Raw genomic sequence first — 19,443 nt, 5'->3', positions numbered from 1 at the left:
TATCACCATTTCTCTCCCACTGTCATCTCAGAATTAGACCAGAAGCTGGTTGCAATCACAGCACATATCAACACAAGACTGTCAATACCAGAACCTTGTCAAAGTCTACTTTAAAGATACCTTTCAGTTTCAATCTATGTCTGACAGAGTATCTACCCCCTACTTTTTTGGTCTAGGATATGTGTAGCTATAAACTAGGAGACTTTTAGAGAATAAGATTAGAGAGAATGGGTCTCCTGGACAGGATCTGCTATAGGTATGACAAGTTGGAAGGAAAAAGGAAACAGCATAAGGAAATATCATTAACATGGCCAAAGTGGTCAAAAGACACCTCTCCAATGCAAGAATGTCTGTTCTTGTCAGGCCATGGCCTGGTATGGTGGTGCCACTATACACTCTGGTCCCATTAGAGTAACATAAATGTCATGGCTTCTTCCTTCCACGGCCTAGGCTGACTACCAGAGGTTAATTCCCTGTTTCTACCTCTGCTTTCTAAAAGGGTACACACATCAAGGGGCTTTCTTCTTCCCCCCTACAAATATTCTACCAATGTTCCCTCATTTCACAACTCCTCATTGCCAATCTGGGTGCTGCTTTTCTATGAGTCCTAATGTATCCTCTCCTGAGCCTAACATTTGTTGCCTTTCCTCCTTTTGGTGCTGGGGACTGAACTGAGAGTCATGTGTTTGCCAGGGATGTACTCTACCACTGAGCTGCATCTTCACCTCTGAACTTTGTTTATCATACTTGTCAAGAACTCTATTAAGTATTTGATACAATTACTAAGGTACATGAGAATAAGGGAGATGCTACACTTAGCAATTGGACAAAAAATCACCTATCTATAGGAATCACCTCCACATTAGCTTGTGTGGCAATGAATGCAGAGCTCTGGCTAGGAGAAAACAAAAGTCATGCCTGAAAAATACATGGGGGTCTACTGGTAAAATTATCAACAGGAGTTTTCTAAGGAGTGAGGCATGAGTCATTAATTATGAACCAAGAACTACTTCTTCAAAAGTGTAAAGAAATAAGCCAAAGCCACCAGAAAAGACTCATGAAAAGACTCATAAATGAGTACTTAAGAAAAAACAAAAATGTTCTTAGTCAAACACTGGTAGATAGGATGGGTGGTGCCTCCATCACAGCTTGGCCTCAATCCTTAACCCACTGAGGAATGAGAGTGCCTTGGCCAGGCCTGCCTTCAGTTCTGACCCAGCAACCTTAGAAGATTTGGGGTCATCCAACCTGGTCAGTTCTAGGACTAGAGTCCTAGGGGAGTCAACACTTACTCCCTAGGACTCCCACAATGGAAGCTATTTGCACTTTGATCTCCCTGGGGCAAGGACACAAAACCTGCTTCTAGTCATAGATCACTCTCTGGGACAGTTTTACTTTCTAATGAGTGAGACCAGCTTGGCTTAAAGACCTCTATCCCATCCCTCCCTACCCGACCCCAACCTCAGGCCTGGTAGAGGAAAACTTACGGAACTTACCATCTCCCAACTTTACTAGCAACAAGGGACTTGCACCTCACCCAGAAGTACCTTTTCCTTAGAGCTTTCTATAATTTGCCATATTCCCATAGCCCTGTTTCTGAAGAAAAAGGTGCTCTTACAGGTTATTGGTGGCCATGGAGGAATGCTTGGCACAGACAACCTGCCTGGAGCCTCACTGAAAGAAGAATGAAAGATTCTGGCAAAAAGAACCAGTGACTGATTTGGCCTCCAGTGAAAACAGAAGTGTTTACCTTTTTCCTGGCTATTGTAGGTTCTAAGCAATTGAGATTTCTGTTTCACTCACGTAAAGTAAACATACCCAACAGGCTAGATCCAGCCATCCCTTATATCCTTACAACACCCTGTGGGCCTCAGACAGCTTTGACTGCTGGAAAAGTGAACGTGAGAATGGGTCATTGGGACAGGCCATGTCTCCCCTCCTCTCCTTGACTTGGAAGTACTGTGTCAAGCAGTTCTTGATACACTATGGGACTGGTCAGCTTCTCAGCCTCTCACTCCCTCAAACAGCTAGAGTCACTTCTGTACTTAAAGCTCCAGACACCTTGAGAAACTACCCTGGAAACCAGGAACTTGCACTCATCCTGTGAGTGCTGCTTCATTGCCAATTGAACTCTAAACACAGGGATCAGTGTTCCTGATACTGTTTCTGGGGAATGTGACTGAAATCCCTCTGATGGGACATGAGACAAGAACCTGTGGTTGTCTGAAGGAGAAGTAGCATCTGGATCTAGTTTTCTTTCTCTTCAAACTGCTTTTTTGCTACTTGCATGCTTTTGAGAGATTGAAAACTATAAAACTGGGCCAGGGGGAAAAACAACAACATTGGCACTTGTCATCCTCCTCTTCAAAATAGCAGAAAAACCATGAATTTAATACTCCTCTTGAGTACCAGTCCTATATTGTTAAGATTAAATCCTTCTGGCCAAATTTATATTTCAAATACACTGAAAGAATAAAAAGGATTCTAAAGAAGAATAAGGGCTCAGGGTATAAAATGTATACTTCTTTATTTATACAAATAGGGTTTTAAAACAATCATATTTAAAAGAAATCTGCATTTTTACATTCACCGTCAGTGAGTTCCTGACAGAGAAGGCTGAGCATGATGATACATAGCAAGGTCCCACTGCAGGACAACAGTAGCTCAGGAAAGCACCATTTATTTGAGAAGCCGTAGGCGGGCTCTGGCATTCCTGTTGCACTGCTAGCAATGGGAAGTCTTAAACCTCTTCTTCCACAAGACTTCTTCAAATTCCCCCTGTTTATCAGCAGTGGCATCTTTGCATTGCTGGTACTTGGACACCGGGTTGTTGATGTTGCTCTCAGCCTCAGTGAACTCCGTCTCATACATACCCTTGCCTGTATACCAGTGCAAGAATGCCTTGTGCTGCAACATGGCACTGAACTGCTCTGAGGTGTGCTTGAAGGGTTCCTGGATGGCCGTGTTGTTACCAATGAATGTGGCCAACATCGTGAGGCCATGTGGGGGGATGTCACACACAAGTGTCTTCACGTTGTTGGGGATCCATTCTGCAAAGTAGCTGCTTATTTGTTCTGCAAGTTGAGCATCTGCTCATCCACCTCCTTCATGGACATGCGGCCTCAGAAGATGGCAGCCGCTATCAGGTAGCAGCCATGGTGGGGATCACAGGTTACCATCGTGTTCTTGGTGTCAAACATCTGCTGGGTGAGCTTGGGCCCTGAAAGAGCATTGTACTGCTGGCTGGCATGGCTGGACAGGGTGCAAGGCCAGGCATGCAGAAGTTCAGGCAGGGGAAGGACACCATGTTCACAGCCAGCTTGCTCAGGTCTGCATTCAGCTGGGCAGGGAAGCACAGGCAGATGGTGACCTTGCTCATGGTAGCCAACACCAGGTGGTTCAGGTCTCCATAGGTGGGCATGGGCAGCTTCAGGGTGCAAAAGCAGATGTCATACAGGGCCTCGTTGTCAATGTAGAATGTTTCATCTGCATTTTCCACCAACTGGTGGACAGACAAGATGGTGTTGTAGGGTTAGGTGAGGATGATAAGGGTTAGGTGGATAAAGGCTCAGCCCAGCACTGGGAACTAGTGTCTGGATGTTAGGGAGGAGGGGTGCCTGTTAGCCATCTCCTATGGACTATGATGACATATCAAATATGAAGTTGTCTGGTCTGAAACTCTGGCCAAATGGTTCCGATCTCACTGAGTCTAAGGTGCCAGTGTCCAACATCTTGGGCAAGGGTATGACACTGAAGGTGTTCATGATGCTGTCTGGGAACTCCTCTGGGATCTTATTGAGAATCAGGGTGCCCATGCCTGACCTGGTGCCACCTCCCAGGGAGTAGTGCAGCTAGAAACCCTGGAGACAGCCACACCTTTCTGCTCACCACTTCCAACACTGACTCCACCAGTGCGGCTCCCTCTGTGTAGTGGCCCTTGGCCCAGTTATTGCCTGCCCTGTTCTGGCCTATCAGACACAAAGACATGATGAGACACATACTCCAGGAATAATGACTGTGCTATATGCATTGTGAAGACTATAGGCTCCTCTGAGCAACTTTGGCTATTATTTTAGATACACTTTGGTGAAATAAAGGAAATGTTTTCTTTTTTTGGGTCCAGTCATGGGCCTGAACTCTGGGCCTGGGCGTTGTCCCTCAGCTCTTCAGCTCAAGGCTAGTGCTCTACCACTTAAGCCACAGCACCACTTCTGGCTTTTTTTTCCTGCTTATATGGTGCTGAGGAATCGAACCCAGGGCCTCATGCATGCAAGGCAAGCACTGTACTGCTGAGCCACCTTCCTAGCCCTCAGGAAATGTTTTCAATGTGTCTGGGACCCTACAAATCACCCAGGTTCTAAAGAAAGTAAAGACAATGTGGAGGAAGATACATTTTAACCCAAACCACGTGCGTACTTCTAAAAATGAGCAGAGCCTGGGGATGGGAAGGGGTCTCAGTGGTAGAGTGCTTGCCTCACATGCACAATGCCGTGGGATCGATTCCTCAACACCACATAAACAGAAAAAGCCAGAAGAGATGCTGTGGTTCAAGCGGTAGAGTGCTTGCCTTGAGCTGAAGAGCTGAGGTACAGTGCTCAGGCCCAGAGTTCAAGCCCCACGACCGACCAAAAAAAAATGAACAGAGCCTGCCTCAATACTGGAAAAGTACTTACTTTCACAGGAGGAACAGGAGAACAGAATGGTAAGAGGGAAGCTAAGCTGCAGGCACTTGTCTGCACCTTGCTCATACATAGCTGTGCTTTGATTTCTGGTGTCCTGAAGTGGTTCCCTGTTATTGCCAGGTATTTGAAATGGCCAGCAGCGCTGAAACCTTGTTGGAGGCATTCCCTGCTCGCTGTTCATTCCCTTCAGAGGCTGTTTGCAGACTGGCATTTATCTGTGCTGATTGAGTGGCCAGGGACATGACTCCCATGGACTGAAATAGGTAGGTTAGGTGAGGATGATATCTAGATGGATAAAGGCTCAGCTCAGCTCTGGGAACTGGAGTGCCTGGATGTTAGGAAGGAGGGGTGCCTATTAGCCATCTTCCATGGACCATGCTGACCTACTAAATATGAAGTGTCTGGTCTGAAACTCTATGGTTCCAATCTTACTGAGTCTAAGGTGCCAGGCTCTACGTCCACCATGATGGCCCGAGGAACATATTTGTTGCCTGTGGGAACAAGAGTTGACTTAGGCCTATACTTGACAAGGAACTTAAGGGCAGAGCTTATGATTCTAAGTGGCTCTCAGCATTCATTACAGAAATTACAGCATTTCAGACATGGAAACAGAAAAGATATCTTGAGAATGAATCACCATGCAAGAGGCTTCAGCAACTTTAAGGACGTTTGCAGTTGTCTATTTCCATGCATTTCATTCCTTTGCTTTGGGCATGGTGGCTGAATTCTCAGCTACTCAGGAGGCAAAGATGAGCATCAGGCTTTGAGTCTAATGGGGCAAAAGAAAGATGACAACACCTTTTCTTGTTGTTGTTGTTCATGGTGGGGCTTGAACTCTGAGCCTGGGCTGAGTCCCTCAGCTCTTCAGCTCAAGGCTAGCACTCTATCACTTGAGCCACAGTCCCACTTTCAGTTTTCTGAGTTGTTTATTGTAGATAAGGGTCTCAGGGGCTTTCCTGCCCAGGCTGAATTTGAACCATGATTCTCATTTCTCAGCCTCCTGAGTAGCTAGGATTACTGGTGTGAGTCATCATTGCCTATCAGCAAGAACCTTTCTCTTTTTTTTGTTAATTTTATTTTTATTGTAAAGGTGCTGTATAGAGGAGTTACAGTTACATGAGTAAGGAAATGAGAACATTTATTGTTGAACATTGTTACCCACTCCTTTGTTGTTCTCCCTTTCCTTCCCCAATTAAAAGTAGCTAGGTGCAGAGCACCATTGGCTCATGCCTATAATCTTAGCAACTGTGGATTTGGAGATCAAAGGATCGCTGTTCAAAGCCAGCCTCGGCAGGAAAGTCTGTGAGACTCTTATCTCCAATAAACTAATAGAAAACCAGAAATGGCACTGTGGCTTAAGTGGTATGGCTGCTTGTCTTGAACAGAAGAGTTGGGGCACAGTGCATAGGCCCAGAGTTTAAGCGCCACTGCTGACAAAAAAACAAACAAAACAAAAGAGCCAGGTGTGGCTCTTCAGCAAGTAAATGTAGAGGAATTCAAGTATAATGCTTTCCTGGGGAAAATACATAAAATACATATTTCTTGTGTTATAATGTTTCAATAATTGTTATCAAATAGCACATTTCCCTGTATTCAAATACTCAGAGCAACCTTGGGCAATTACTTGCAATTTGCCATTTAACCTGATTTTTCAAAAGGGATATCAGTTAAAATGATATAAACATGAGTTTGAGATTGCCCCCTTCCTAAACAATCACATGAAGAAAACTGGCCATCCTTCCTGATATGCAGGATCTAATAAAGACACAACATAAAATACTGCTCATAGGAGTGACACAATCCCACACAACTCTCAACCAAGGAACCACAAGATTAAAGTCTTATATCTTACTTAAGCAATATCAACACAAAATACCAAGGTGAGGACATCCCCAAATGTAGATCCATAAAACTCAAATACATTAAATAGCTCTGTCCTTTTGTTTGCACTTTTTCATTGGTTTATTACACAGGAAAACCAATTATCTACGATTCTGTTTGTATACAATAATGTAGAATGGAAACTCTTTATATAAAATTAAATGAATTTCACATTGACATTTACAAAAACTGAAAATCTACTCTGTAGACTTCAGTAAGGTTGTTTGTATTAGGAAAGACAATATGAATCATTTAAAAGCAGTGTTTACACATTATTATTGGGTTTTTCTACATCACAACAATGTTTTTTACTTTAAAAACCTTAAAAAGAATTTATTGTTGGCTAAGTATTCATATTCAAAATGCTGAAGTCCAGAAGTGTTATAGATTTCAGGGTGAGACACTTTATTTATGCTTTGTGATTTGGACTATTCACATATATATTAGTGACTGAACATCCCTCTTTAAAATTTTCAATTTCAAAAATTTTCTTTTTAGAAATTTAATCTGTATTTTAAAGAGGGCAATGCAACTGGGCTCTGGTTGCTGAAGGGTGAAATTCTAGCTACTCAAAAGTCTGAGATCTTAGGATCGCAGATTGAAGCCAGCTGGGGCAGGAAATTCTGGGAGACTCTTATCTCCAAGAAACTACCTGAAATAGTTGGTGCCATGCCACCTCCTATGCCACCTCTGCATGAGATCGTGTTAGACAAAGAGCTTTAAGGAAGCATGCCTGCAGGAAGAGGGTGTTGGTTCAAGGCATCCCATACACTTGGCTGCACCTTTATAGCCTCTACCTTTATTCTTACTATATTCTTCTTGACTGTACATTCGTTGCTTTTATTCTCGTTTTGGCTATTTTTCTATTGATCCGTGAACAGAGCATGTTGTTTCTTTCCAGTCCAATGGAGATGACTTCTCTAAATAATAAAGACTAGGACCAAAGATTAAATGTGGGTGATGCCCCAATCAATCATCTGATGTGACGCTGCCTCCAAAAACTCCTACAACTTCACAAGCGGTTTTGCAGCTCACGCATAGTAAACATAAAAACTTAAAATTTCCAAATATGTTACAACAAGCAGAATTAATGAATTAAACAAAGCTAGAAGGAGTTATCCCAGAAGCCCAGAGAGTTCTAAAAAAAGGAACCCCTGATAATAAAAGGAAAAGAAAAATTGAAGAGATGAAGGACAATGCCTATGCCCAGAGTTGAAACCCCATGACAAGAAAAAAAAATCCAGGTGTGGCTAGTCAGCAAGTACAGGTAGGGGGAATTCAGTAAAAGGCTTTCCTGAGGAATTCACAAGTGTATACTCAAAAATTAAAACAAAATATATGGTGGAGTGGCTCAGGTGGATACAGCACTTGACTTACAAGATGGAGGCCCCAAATTCGAACTACAATACCACCCTAAGAAAGGCAGGAACTCCTTCCTTGTCATTAGTATTCCTAGGGACCTATTCTGCCACGGTATTGGAAGCCAGTTGGGAGACACTCACTAGCTGCCTCATTGTAATACACCTCGATTCTCTGCAGCTGTAAGCTGCTGTCTACATAGTAGTTTCCAGTGCAGTCAATGTTGTGCTCATTGCTTAGCATTTCCCAAAACTGAGATGGAAATAGAAGTGTATTATGGCCTAGAATGTTAACTGTCCAAACAATGGATTTTAAAATAACTATAAGAAACCCAAGTCCTGTTGACACAACTATTTTTGTAAAAAAATTAGATTTTTTAAATTAAAAAAGCACAAAAATTGATAGTATTTTAGTTTTGTTAATCTCTTTGCTATCTTGCTGAATAGAAGACATCTGGGTTCTCCTATGAGTATTCTATCTTATGGGATACCATATTCTGTTTGGATTCTATGACCAGAACCTGGTCTTATATGGACATTAAGTTGCCAAAGCAGTAACTTGAAGACTCAGCTAGAAGGGTCTCCAGAACCCCAAGGGTCCTCAGAGCATACACTGATTTAGACAACCACTGATTTAGAAAACACCCAACTTAAGGGAACTGAGTTAGGGCATGAAAACTCAGAGAAATTTGCATTAAGGTGGACGAACTGTTCTCAATTATCTGATACTCATCAGTTGACAAAAAGGGAATCCTCTGTATCTGTCAGCTCAAAGACACTGCACTCCTTTCATTCAAATCAGACCAAAAATGCATTAGTCTATTCCCAGGAAACTAAGTACAATGACTTGAGTCTCAGGTAAGACAAAGACATGCAAGCCTTGCTTAAAAAACCACACCCACCTGGGCCACACAAATTAGGGAAATTGGGGAAACTATCTGGGGGACTTGATTTCCAGGAGGTTAGGGACTACTATGGAGCCCCACCTACCTCAGCCTAGACATGACCACCACCACCTGCACCCTCCAACCCCATCCTCTTCCTCCTCATCCCCCTAAATTTGAGACTAGGATCCTAGGCCAGTGTCATGCTCCCCTTTGCGCCAATCTGGTTGCCACAGTGGCTTGCCGGTATGTACATGATCTCCCTCACGGTGTAGGACTGCAGAGCAGTTGGATGCGTGTCCTCAGCAGTGGTGTACACAGAGGCAAACAGGTAGGGCTGGGGAGCAGGAATCTGACACAGCCAACTCAGATCCCCATTTAAACCTCTGGTTGTTACAGGGGCAGAGGAGATGGGGTGGACTTGATAGGCAGAGCCAGTAGGTGCTCCAGCTCATTCTCCCTACTGCTGGGTAATCAGAGATAGCTACCTGTTATCACTTAGCCCTGGCATCCAGCTGTCAGCCTCAAGTCAATTAGCACAGCTGCCACTCTATTTGGAACCTCTTGTCACACTGCCATCCACGTCCCACCCTGACTCACAAGAGAGGCTGAACCCTGGGATCCAGGAAGCAAGAGGAGGGGCTTCCTTTACACAAGGTACTTGTGCCAGAAGCCAAGAACAAGCCTACCTTCTATTTTTGATAGGAGGGCCTAGAACTGAAGGGGCACGTTCAGCTGTGATCCCAAGAACAAGCACAAACTGTTGGATTCCATGACTGATTTCCATTCTGGGAAGAGTCAGGGGCTTAGGGCCTTGCCTTCATACTCAGGTTTTCTTTTCTTTTCTCTTAAAAGCAGCTTGCTTTATTACTTAAGCCATAGGTCTACTACAGTCTACTTTTTGTTTCATTTGGCTTTTGCTCCAAGCATGAGAACTCAGCTCCTGCTCTGTGTGTGTGTGTGTGTGTGTGTGTGTGTGTGTGTGTGTGTGTGTGTGTGTGTGTGTGTGTGTGTGTGTGTGTGTGTGTGTGTGTGTGTGTGTGTGTGTGTGTGTGTGTGTGTGTGTGTGTGTGTGTGTGTGTGTGTGTGTGTGTGTGTGTGTGTGTGTGTGTGTGGCCGGAGTTAGGCACGTTGGTGTTAGGGCTTGAAATTAAGGCCTGGTGACTCTTTTTGAGATTTTTACTATTATTGAGATTAGGTGATTACCTAAATTTCTCTTATTTCAGAATATTGTGGAATAGTGATATTTAGTTGAAGTCACAAACATATTTTAACCTTCACAATGCAAATTGTCATTATTATGGTTGTTAAAGTTTGTGAATTCTATAAGCTTTGACAATACAATTCTATAAGCTTTGACAATACAATTATTTCTTCCAGGTGATATATACATTTCTTTCCTTTTGCTTATTGTAAGACGTTCTGTCTTTCACTCTCATTCCTCTCCTCTCTTTCTGAGGTTTTATTGATTTACTTAGTTAACTGAAGGGTAGGTGGCTCTACTACTTGAGCCACAGCTAAACTTCTGCCTTCTTTAAGTGATTAATATGAGGCAAGAATTCCATGGGTAGTCCAGGGCAGTACAGAAAGGCTTGAAATCTGATGATCAGAGTTCAAAGTCAGCCTGGGCAGAAAAGTCAATGGGACTCTTATCTCCAGTCAACCTAATAGGTGGAAGATAGTAGAGCTGTAGCCTTGAGCAAAACACTTCAATTTTAAGTCCCTCAACTGAACACACTGAAGCAAGTTTCATGGACTTTCCTGTCCAGTATGGCTTTGAACCATGACCTACAGATTTCCGTTTCCTTAGCATTCAGAATTATAAGTGTGAGTCAACATTTACAAATCTTTAATTACCTCTTCTTTCACCTTTTCAGTTATTTATTCTTTCTTTCTTTCCTTTTGACATTTGTTATTAGGCGCTAGCTCTTATGCTGTTTTTTTGTTTCCCTTGAAACTACCATGCCCTACAACTTTGACCACAGGTAAACTACAGGCTGTTTTTCTTTTTTGCAGCTCTTTTTCTAGGGCTTAAACTCAGGTCACAGTGACTGAGGTTCTATTTTTTTTAATTGAGTGGTGGTTCTTAGGTCTTGAAATTAAGTCAAGATGACTTTCCTTGAGGTTTATTTATTTTTACCTTAATAGTAGCTGGTTTCACTACTTGAGCCACAGCTCAACTTTTGCATTTTTTGTGGTTAATAGGAGATTAGAATATCAATAGAAAGTCAAGAGCATTACAGAAAGGACTGAAATCTGAGAATCATGGTTCAATGCCAGTCTTGGGCAAGAAAGTCAATGAGACAATTATCTCTAACAACCACCAAGAGGTTAGAAGAAGTAGACCTGTAGCCATGAGCAAAACATAGCAAGTTCAAGCCCCCATACTGAACACAGTAAAATATGTCTCCTGTACTTTCCTGCCTGGGCTGGCTTTGAACCACAGTCCTCAGTTTTCAGTAATCTGAGCAGGTAGACTTACAGTTTTGATTTAGAAAGCCTTAATAGCTCCTTTTCCACCTTTTCATTTATTTGATTGTCCCTTCCCCCTTTTTCAAAGTTTATGTCCTTTATTATTAGGGCCTACTCATTTATGCTCAGTATTTAATTAATTAATTTATTGATATTGTCAGTTGGGGGCTTGAACTCAATGCCTAGGAACTGTCTGTCAGGGACACAGCAGGTACACTACTATTTTCAGACACAGTGCCACTTCTACTTAGTTGGAAAAAAAACAGTCACCAGGGGACTTTTTAGCCGAGGCTGGCTTCCAAATGTGATTCTCAGATCTAAGCTTCCTGAGTAGCAAGGATTACAGGCATGAGCCAGAGGCACCTGGCTTGTTTTTTTAGATCAAAACTAGCAGGCTCTACATTTAGGCCACACTACTTCACTGTCCATGAGATTTTTGGCCTTTTGTTTTTTGCTCAAAGCTAGCAGGAACAAAAACTCAACTCCTGAGGGTTCTTTTGGGGGGGAGGGGAGGCTTGAATTCAAGGCCTAGTGACTATGAGGGTTGTTTTGTTTTATTTTGGGTATTTTGTTTTTCATTTCAAAGCTAGCAGGCTCTACTACTTGAGCCTCAGCTCAACTTCCGCCTCTATTTTTCTTTTAGTGGTTAATAGTAGATAAGAGTCCCATGGGAACCAAGGCACTACACAGTATCCTAAAATCTAAGGATTACAGTTTAAAGCCAGCCTGGGCTAGAAAGTCCATCAGACTCATCTCCAATTAACCAGATGAGACAGGAAGTAGTATTTTTAAACTTGAGTAAAAACCCTCAAGTTCAAGCCCATGTCTAGCACACTCAAAAAGAAGTTAGTTGGACTTTCCTGCCCAGGCTGGATTCGAACTGTAATCTTTACATTTCAGCTTGGATTAAAGATATGAGTCTATATTATAAAAAACTAATTGGCTCTTTTCTTCTTCACATACATTTATTTATTTGTTGGTTCTCTCTCTTGTTTTTAGGGCCTCACCAATCTTGCTGAAGGATAGAATGCTCTAAAAGTTTAGTAACAGTTGCAATTTGGTTCATTTTTTGGTTTTGGTGGTTAGTAGGAGGGAAGTATAGACACTCCCACAAGGTCCTGAATTATACTGATTGCGGTTCATTGTCAGAGGACAAGGAAAGTTCATGAAATTCTTATCTCAAATTAACCTCCAAAAGATTGGAAATGGTCAAGCAAAAACTTGTAGATCATATCCCAGAAAGGAACACACACACACTCATACACACACACACACACACACACACACACACACACACACAATGGGCTTTTTACACACACATACACACACACACACACACACACACAGTGGGCTTTCCTGTCCTGGCTGGCTTGGAATAGTAATGCTCGATTTCAGTGTTTTGAGTAGCTAGAATTTCAAGTGTGAGCCACCAGTTTCTTGTTAATTTTTATCATTTCTAAGACTCTTTGTGCTCTCTTGTACTTTTTTAAAAATTTATTTTGTGGTTGTCTTAGTGCTAGATCTGTTTTTCACTTACCTTTTTATAAAACTTTTTTTTCTTAGCTTTATCTTAGCTTTTTTTAGGCTCAAGGTTGCTGCTCTACCACTTCAGCCACAGTTCCACTTCTTTTTGCTGATTAGTTGGGAATAGGAGGCTCATTGACTTTCCTACCCAGGCTGGCTGTGAACCACAGTCCTCAGATTTGAGGATACTGTGTAGTGCCCTTGAATTCCTGTGGGACACTTCTGTCCTATTTACCACCAAAAGATAAAGAGAGTGGGGCAGAAGTTGATCTGTGGTTCAAATAAGAAAGCCTGCTAGCTTTGAATTTAAAAAAAATACTTGGAAGTCTAATTCTGGTACTAATTGTACACTATTCAAACAAAACAAAACAAAACAAAAAACAAAAACAACTTATGCGCAGTGACCAGGTAATTAGGATTCCTAACTGATAATCTGAACTCATTTCCCAAAGCCTTTTTAAGATATATATGGTCATTTGTGTCAGCTGAGGAGAGATTAAAGAACAAGGCTTTACAGGCCAGTTACTCAGGACTTGGAAATCAGGATCCATTGGCAAAGCTTTTCAGAAAATGACTAAAAACTCACTCTTCACAATTCCAAATTGTTCTTCCTTCTGTGCAAGGGAAAGAGGGATGAGAAGGAAGAAATATGGGAACTAAGAAACCTCAAACAAGGTAAGTTATGTTAACTTTATTAGATAAAGTAAAACATAGGTGTACGATGTGCATTCCAGAAAAGGACATGTCACCTCTGTGTGGATCCCAGTTAATTTAGTTAATCGATGGTAAGAAGTAAAACCCACTATTGTATTTATAGAAAGGAGGTACATGGCAGGCAAGTCAGTTCACTAACTTCAAGGATTTTGAACATAAAGGAGTGAAAGTGTTTGATTCTGTTTGGGCAACAGGAAGGAACAGAGCTGAGGAGGACTGAGATGTGCAGACATTCCCCAAGAAAGATCTCACTGACATCAGTTCTTCAGATGCATGCTGGTTGCCAGTGGCTTATGCCTGTAATACTACTCAGAAGGCTTAGATCTGAGGATTGTGGTTTGAAGCCATCTGGGATAAGAAAGTTTGTAAGTCTTTTATGTTTTACAACTCAAGAATATTCATATTTGTTGCTAATTGCAACCCAAGGCAGTGCAATAGGATACCAAGCTGAAGAAAATTAGAAAATACCAGACAGGTATAGAGAAAAAGAAAAAAAAAATCAATGAGGACCTTGGGTACCAAGGCTTACTGGCACCTGGGCCCCAGGTCACACAAGCAATTATATTTATTTGAATTCATGCTGGGAATGTTACCATGGATACATGCAAAAATGAAGCTTCTATATTGCAATCAGAGCCACCACAGTGAGTGAGAAACACTGGTTCCCTTTTTGTTTTGAGAAAGGAGAATGCAACCCAGAGAAAATCCAGACATTTGGTCTATTTTATCTAGCTTCCTAGGTTAAGTTGTCAATTCTTTTACCTCCCAGGCTTCAAGGCCTTTAAAGCACTATGGAAGGGGGCAATAGCTTAACCCTCTCCAGAGCTGTGCTTTTTTGTAAAATTGTGAAAATACCATACAGAGGAGTACAATTACATTGGCAAGATAGTGAGTACATTTCTTATCAAGCATTCTTACCTCCTCCTTTGTTTCCGCTTACCATCCCTTCCCCTCTCAACCCCCCTTCTCTCCCTCCACCCCCCACCGAAGTTGTAAAGTTCGTTTTTCAACATAACATCTTATACATTTCATTGTTGTAATGGGGTCACCTGTAACCCTATTTATATATTTATTTATTGATTGATTTTTTATTGTGAAAATACCATACAGAGGAGTTACAATTGCATGGGCAAGATAATGAGTACATTTCTTATTAAGCATTGTTGCCTCCTCCTTTGTTTTCCCTTCCTATCCCTTTCCATCTCCCATCCCTCCCCCCATCCCTCCCCACACCCCTCCCTCCCGCTCTTCCTACCCCCCCCAAAGTTGTAAAGTTCGCTTTTCGACATAATGTGTTGTACATCTCATTGTTGCAATGGGTCCACCAGTATCCCTATTTAAACAATTTGTTTTTCTTCCCTTCCTTTCCACAAATTATACCAACATCAAATACAGTGAAAGCAGGGCTAATACCATGGGGGAGGTACATATAAAGCAACAAAGAAATCATTTTATAAGTATGTTGGAAACAATCTCAAGAAAGAAAAAAACTTTGAATCCTTATCTTGGGGTTCATTTCACCTAACATCAACTTGTCTGACAGTTTCTGTTTGTCTCAGACATATACTAGTTATTTCAAATAACTTTGGGCCTGGCTTACTTCACAGAGCTGTGTTTTAACCTTTGCATGGTCAGCTCTCAGCTTTCTGAGTACTATTGAGGTGGTGTTCCAACCTCTCAAACCTTTTCCAGGTTCAACAGCTCAGCTCGAGTCTCCTACACCTATTAATATTAATAGTATAGATTACAAACAGTAAAAAGATAAAAATAACATTATACATTTAAACAGAAATAACTGACTGCATTCATTTATCCAGGACAAAAAATTTAGCACTGCTGTTTAAGTCACTAATAACACTTTTTTAAGATATACTTTCATGGATTTCATAAAACTTCCTATATACTCCTTAGAGTGTCTTTTTACCTCCCATTTTTATTTATTGCATTTGCATAGTAGTATATCATCCTTAAAATCATATCACCTCATAATTAAAGTTTATCTTGTAAGTAAATACTTATGAGACTCCAATAAAATATCAAAAAAGCTGAAAGTGGATCTGTGGCTTAAGAGCTATAGTACAAGCCTTGAGCAAAAGAGGCTCAGGGGCACTGTCCAGGCCCAAAGTTGAATCCCTAGTGTCCACACATATACCCCCCACCCCCACCCCAGACCCCACACACAATCAGATGATAATGTCTATGAAGTTCTTCCTTAGGATGATCTTGGTGATGTCAGCAACTGTATGAAGTTTCTATCTCTCTTCCATGCATTTGTGGTAGTAGACAGCAGAGTCACTGTAGTATAACATGTGTCTAAGATGGCATTAGCAAAGGCTATCATGTAACATATGCAACATAATGTCCAGCTCTCTTGATGGTAGATCTGCACATCTTGAGACTTGATGTGACCCATGTACTCCTAAACTCGCTTTCCCATCCTCTGTGCCACCTGCTGCAATGATTCACTATCCACACCAAATAGGCTTTCATAACCTTTCCCTAATTATCTGAATACTGGATGCCAGAGATGTCATGGAGACACTCTGTGGCTATTCCCCTCCCCTGACAGTCCATTTTACCTCCTATGCTCTCCTCACAGATGTGGGCAATGGTCTCTGAGAGACTTCGTGCCTCATCTTGGAGAGATTTAGTTTCATTGTATCCATAAGCTTTGGGAAATCATGCAGTGAAGGGTCCAGGTTAGGAACATAGCTCCTCCTTCTGCAGGTTTTCCTGTATGTTCTCTTGGCCATTGAACAGAAGGGGGGTCTCTGAAAGGGAATTTATATGGTGTTCTCTGTCTGTCTTGGTCCATATAACATAGAACCACTTTCCCATCCCTTTAATGATTTAGACATGCTCCATGTGATTTGTGCTGCACTGCTCTCAATGTAGTAACAATGTAGAGGACACAACTGGATGTTGTATGGATAGCTGTCCATACTTGGGCATGAGTCCCCTTCCAGCCAGGGCCCATAACTCCATGCTGGGAAAGTGAGAGGAAGATTAGCTGGCTTATATCTATGTAGTCTGAATGACCCCAGGAGGCATTGAGGCCTCCTTTTCATGTCCATGGCCCCTCAGCATATTGATAAAGAATGACACACCATGCCCAATCATCACCAAAATGCTCACCTGGTCCTGGGCATTATCACCACCATCTCACCCACTTCTAGAATATTCCCTTTTTCAAGGCATTGCCAATCCTCCTTGCATTCTCAGTTAAAATACTGCTGTCCATGAGTAAAGAGCAGAAGACAAGGAAGCAGCTACCCTAGGGAAAGTAAATACTGGACCTCTTCCATGGTGAGAAGATAATGCAACCTGCAACTATAAAATAGCGAAGGACTTAAGATGGTTGTGCACACAGTTTGTGTAGAAAAAATGCCAGACCTAGTATGCCCTGTTCAGAGTTTCAGTCCATAATCGTCTCTAACAAAGTCATCTCAGGTACAGATAAACCAAGTTCATAGTGTCTTTCCTTCTTTTATTCTGTGCCTTTCTGGGGCTTGCAATCAGGAAATGGGTACTATACCTGTAGTTTGTTTTTCCCCTCAAGTCTACTGTTTTACCACTGGAGCCACAACTCTACTTCTAGATTTTTTTTGTACATAATTTGAGATAAAATTCGTATAGGCTTTCCTACCCAAGTTGGCTTCAATCACTGATCCTCAGCCTCATGAATAGCTAGGAGTACAGGCTTGGCCACTGAGCCTGGCAGCAATACTCTTCCTTTTTTATTTCCTTTTCTTTATTTTTTTTTGTCAGTTATGGGCATGAATTCTGGGCTTGGGCACTGTCCCTCATCTCTTCAGATCAAGGCTAGTGTTCTACCACTTGAGCCACAGCATCCCTTCCAGCTTTCTTTCTGCTTATATGGTACTGAAGAATTGAATTCAGGGCCTCATGAATGCAAGGCAAGCACTCAACCATTGAGCCACCTTCCCAGCCTCATTTTCATTTTCTTAAAAAATATTATTAGGAATATGATGTTCAGAGGGGTAACAGTTAAGTCAGTTAAATTAAACAGTTGTCAGGTAATGAATACATTTTTGGGGGATTATTACACCCCTTCCCTTGCTCTCAGTTTATCCCTCCCACTGTGGCTTTTTTGTGGTTAACTGGAGATAAGGGTCTTCCAGACTTTGCTGCCCAGGGTGACTTTGAACCACAATCCTCAGACATCAGTCTGCTGATGAGCTAGGCTTGAGCTTTAAAGTCAGGATGACTATTCTGAAGGTTGTTCTATATTTTCTATGGGCTGTGGGCCTGAATGGACTTAGGCAGTGAATGCCAGGCAGGTCTGTCATCTGGAAGCATGTGTCCTACTTAAGCCTGACTGGCTCTCAGAACAGATAGGTGATGCTTTCAGAGCAAGAACCAGTGTGTACTAGCTCAACAGAAGTCCTCACTATATTTATCTCATTCAACAACTACTGGGTTGCTTATCTTATCAACACTTTTTCTTTCTTAAGAATATATGTATTGTAAGATTGCAGTAACTACAGATTTGTAATGGCCTAAGAATATATGTGTGTTATCATATTTAATATCCAAACTACATAACTGCTCCAAATCATGTTTTATTTATCTTAAAGTAGTTCTTGAATAATACTCTTTATTAGTAATGATATTATTAATATAAGTATTAAAGTTCTTCAAACATGTTTCTCTTATTAGATTAATCCTTACAGTGACATTGAAAACACCTTCTGGAGCAGCAATGGAAAAGATACTTGGTGAATACTAAGAATGAGGGATGAGAAGTGTGAAAAACTAAGAGACTTACAAGTGTGACTGGGAAACATCTTCCACAGAGCAGAACCCCAGACTTTTGAAGGTATGTCAGTGTGAGAATAGGTCTTCAACCAGTTCACATGACCACATGGGTGAGTCTCAATGTTGCCACATAGATTCCTATATGAAAGACTCATGTCTGATGGGCTTTCACAATGCCAGATTTATGAAAGTTTGCTGTCTTCTTTCCTTCAATATTACTTCATACTTTAGTATTGAGTGCATTTTTTCTTTAAAGCATGAAAAAAACACCATCTTTTGGACTGAGGTGTTTCCTGTCTCCCTAAGAATAGCTCTGGTATTTAAGAGGATTCCTGACAGGTTCCAGTGCCTCACTTCTTTAATACCAGCTACTCATGAGGCTGGGATTTGAATATCACAGTCGAAGCCTGCCTTGGTAGGAGAGTCCATCAGAATCTCATCTCCAATCAACTACCAAAAAAGCCAGAAGTGGAGCTGTAGAGAAGCCTGAGCCCCTGCCCAGCCTTCAGGCACACACACACACACACACACACACACACACACACACACACACACACACACACACACACGTGTCTTCCTGCCAGGCTTGTCCATGGGGTCCCATGAAATTGTTGGAGACCTCTCTTCAAAGGGACTCACCCTTGTATTCATGCCATTAATGTGGAAATTGACTCTCAGTCACCTATAGATCTATTGGTTCAGATTGTGTATTTTGCATCCCACTTCCTCTGCTTGTTTTCTGAGGTGAGTCTTATAGCTCAATACAGCTGTCCATACACTTCAAGATGCTGCTTATGATCTCAGGGCCTGCATTCACACTCCAAATGGAAAAATAAAATATAACCTGAGGGTCTTGTTTAAATAGGGATGCAGGTGGACCTATTGCAACAATGAGATGTACAAGTCATTATGTCAAAAAACGAACTTTGCAACATTGCTGGGGGGGGAAGATCTGGTAAGGGGTCAGGGAAGGTATGGGAAGAGATGGGAAGGAAAACATAGGAGGAGGCAACAATGTTTGATAAGAAATGTACTCATTATCTTGCCCATGTAATTGTAACCCTTTGTACAGTATTTTTACAAAACAAAAACAAAAACAAGAACAAAAAACAAAAAAACAAATCAGCAACTTGCAGATGGCTGCCGGTT

General features: G+C 41.7%; 1 pseudogene; it reads right to left on the bottom strand.

Moving 5' to 3' along the window:
• Positions 1-2,724: 2,724 nt before the first annotated feature.
• The window catches only part of LOC138809155 (tubulin beta-2A chain-like), a 39,100-nt pseudogene continuing 22,381 nt past the window's right edge, over positions 2,725-19,443 (bottom strand).

This window comes from Dipodomys merriami, unplaced genomic scaffold (assembly GCF_024711535.1).
Source record: "Dipodomys merriami isolate MVZ:Mamm:240054 unplaced genomic scaffold, mDipMer1.0.p SCAF_488, whole genome shotgun sequence".
NCBI lineage: Eukaryota > Metazoa > Chordata > Mammalia > Rodentia > Heteromyidae > Dipodomys > Dipodomys merriami.
The sequence above is the reverse complement of the archived record's forward strand: the minus strand, read 5'-3'. Positions and strand labels throughout refer to the sequence as shown.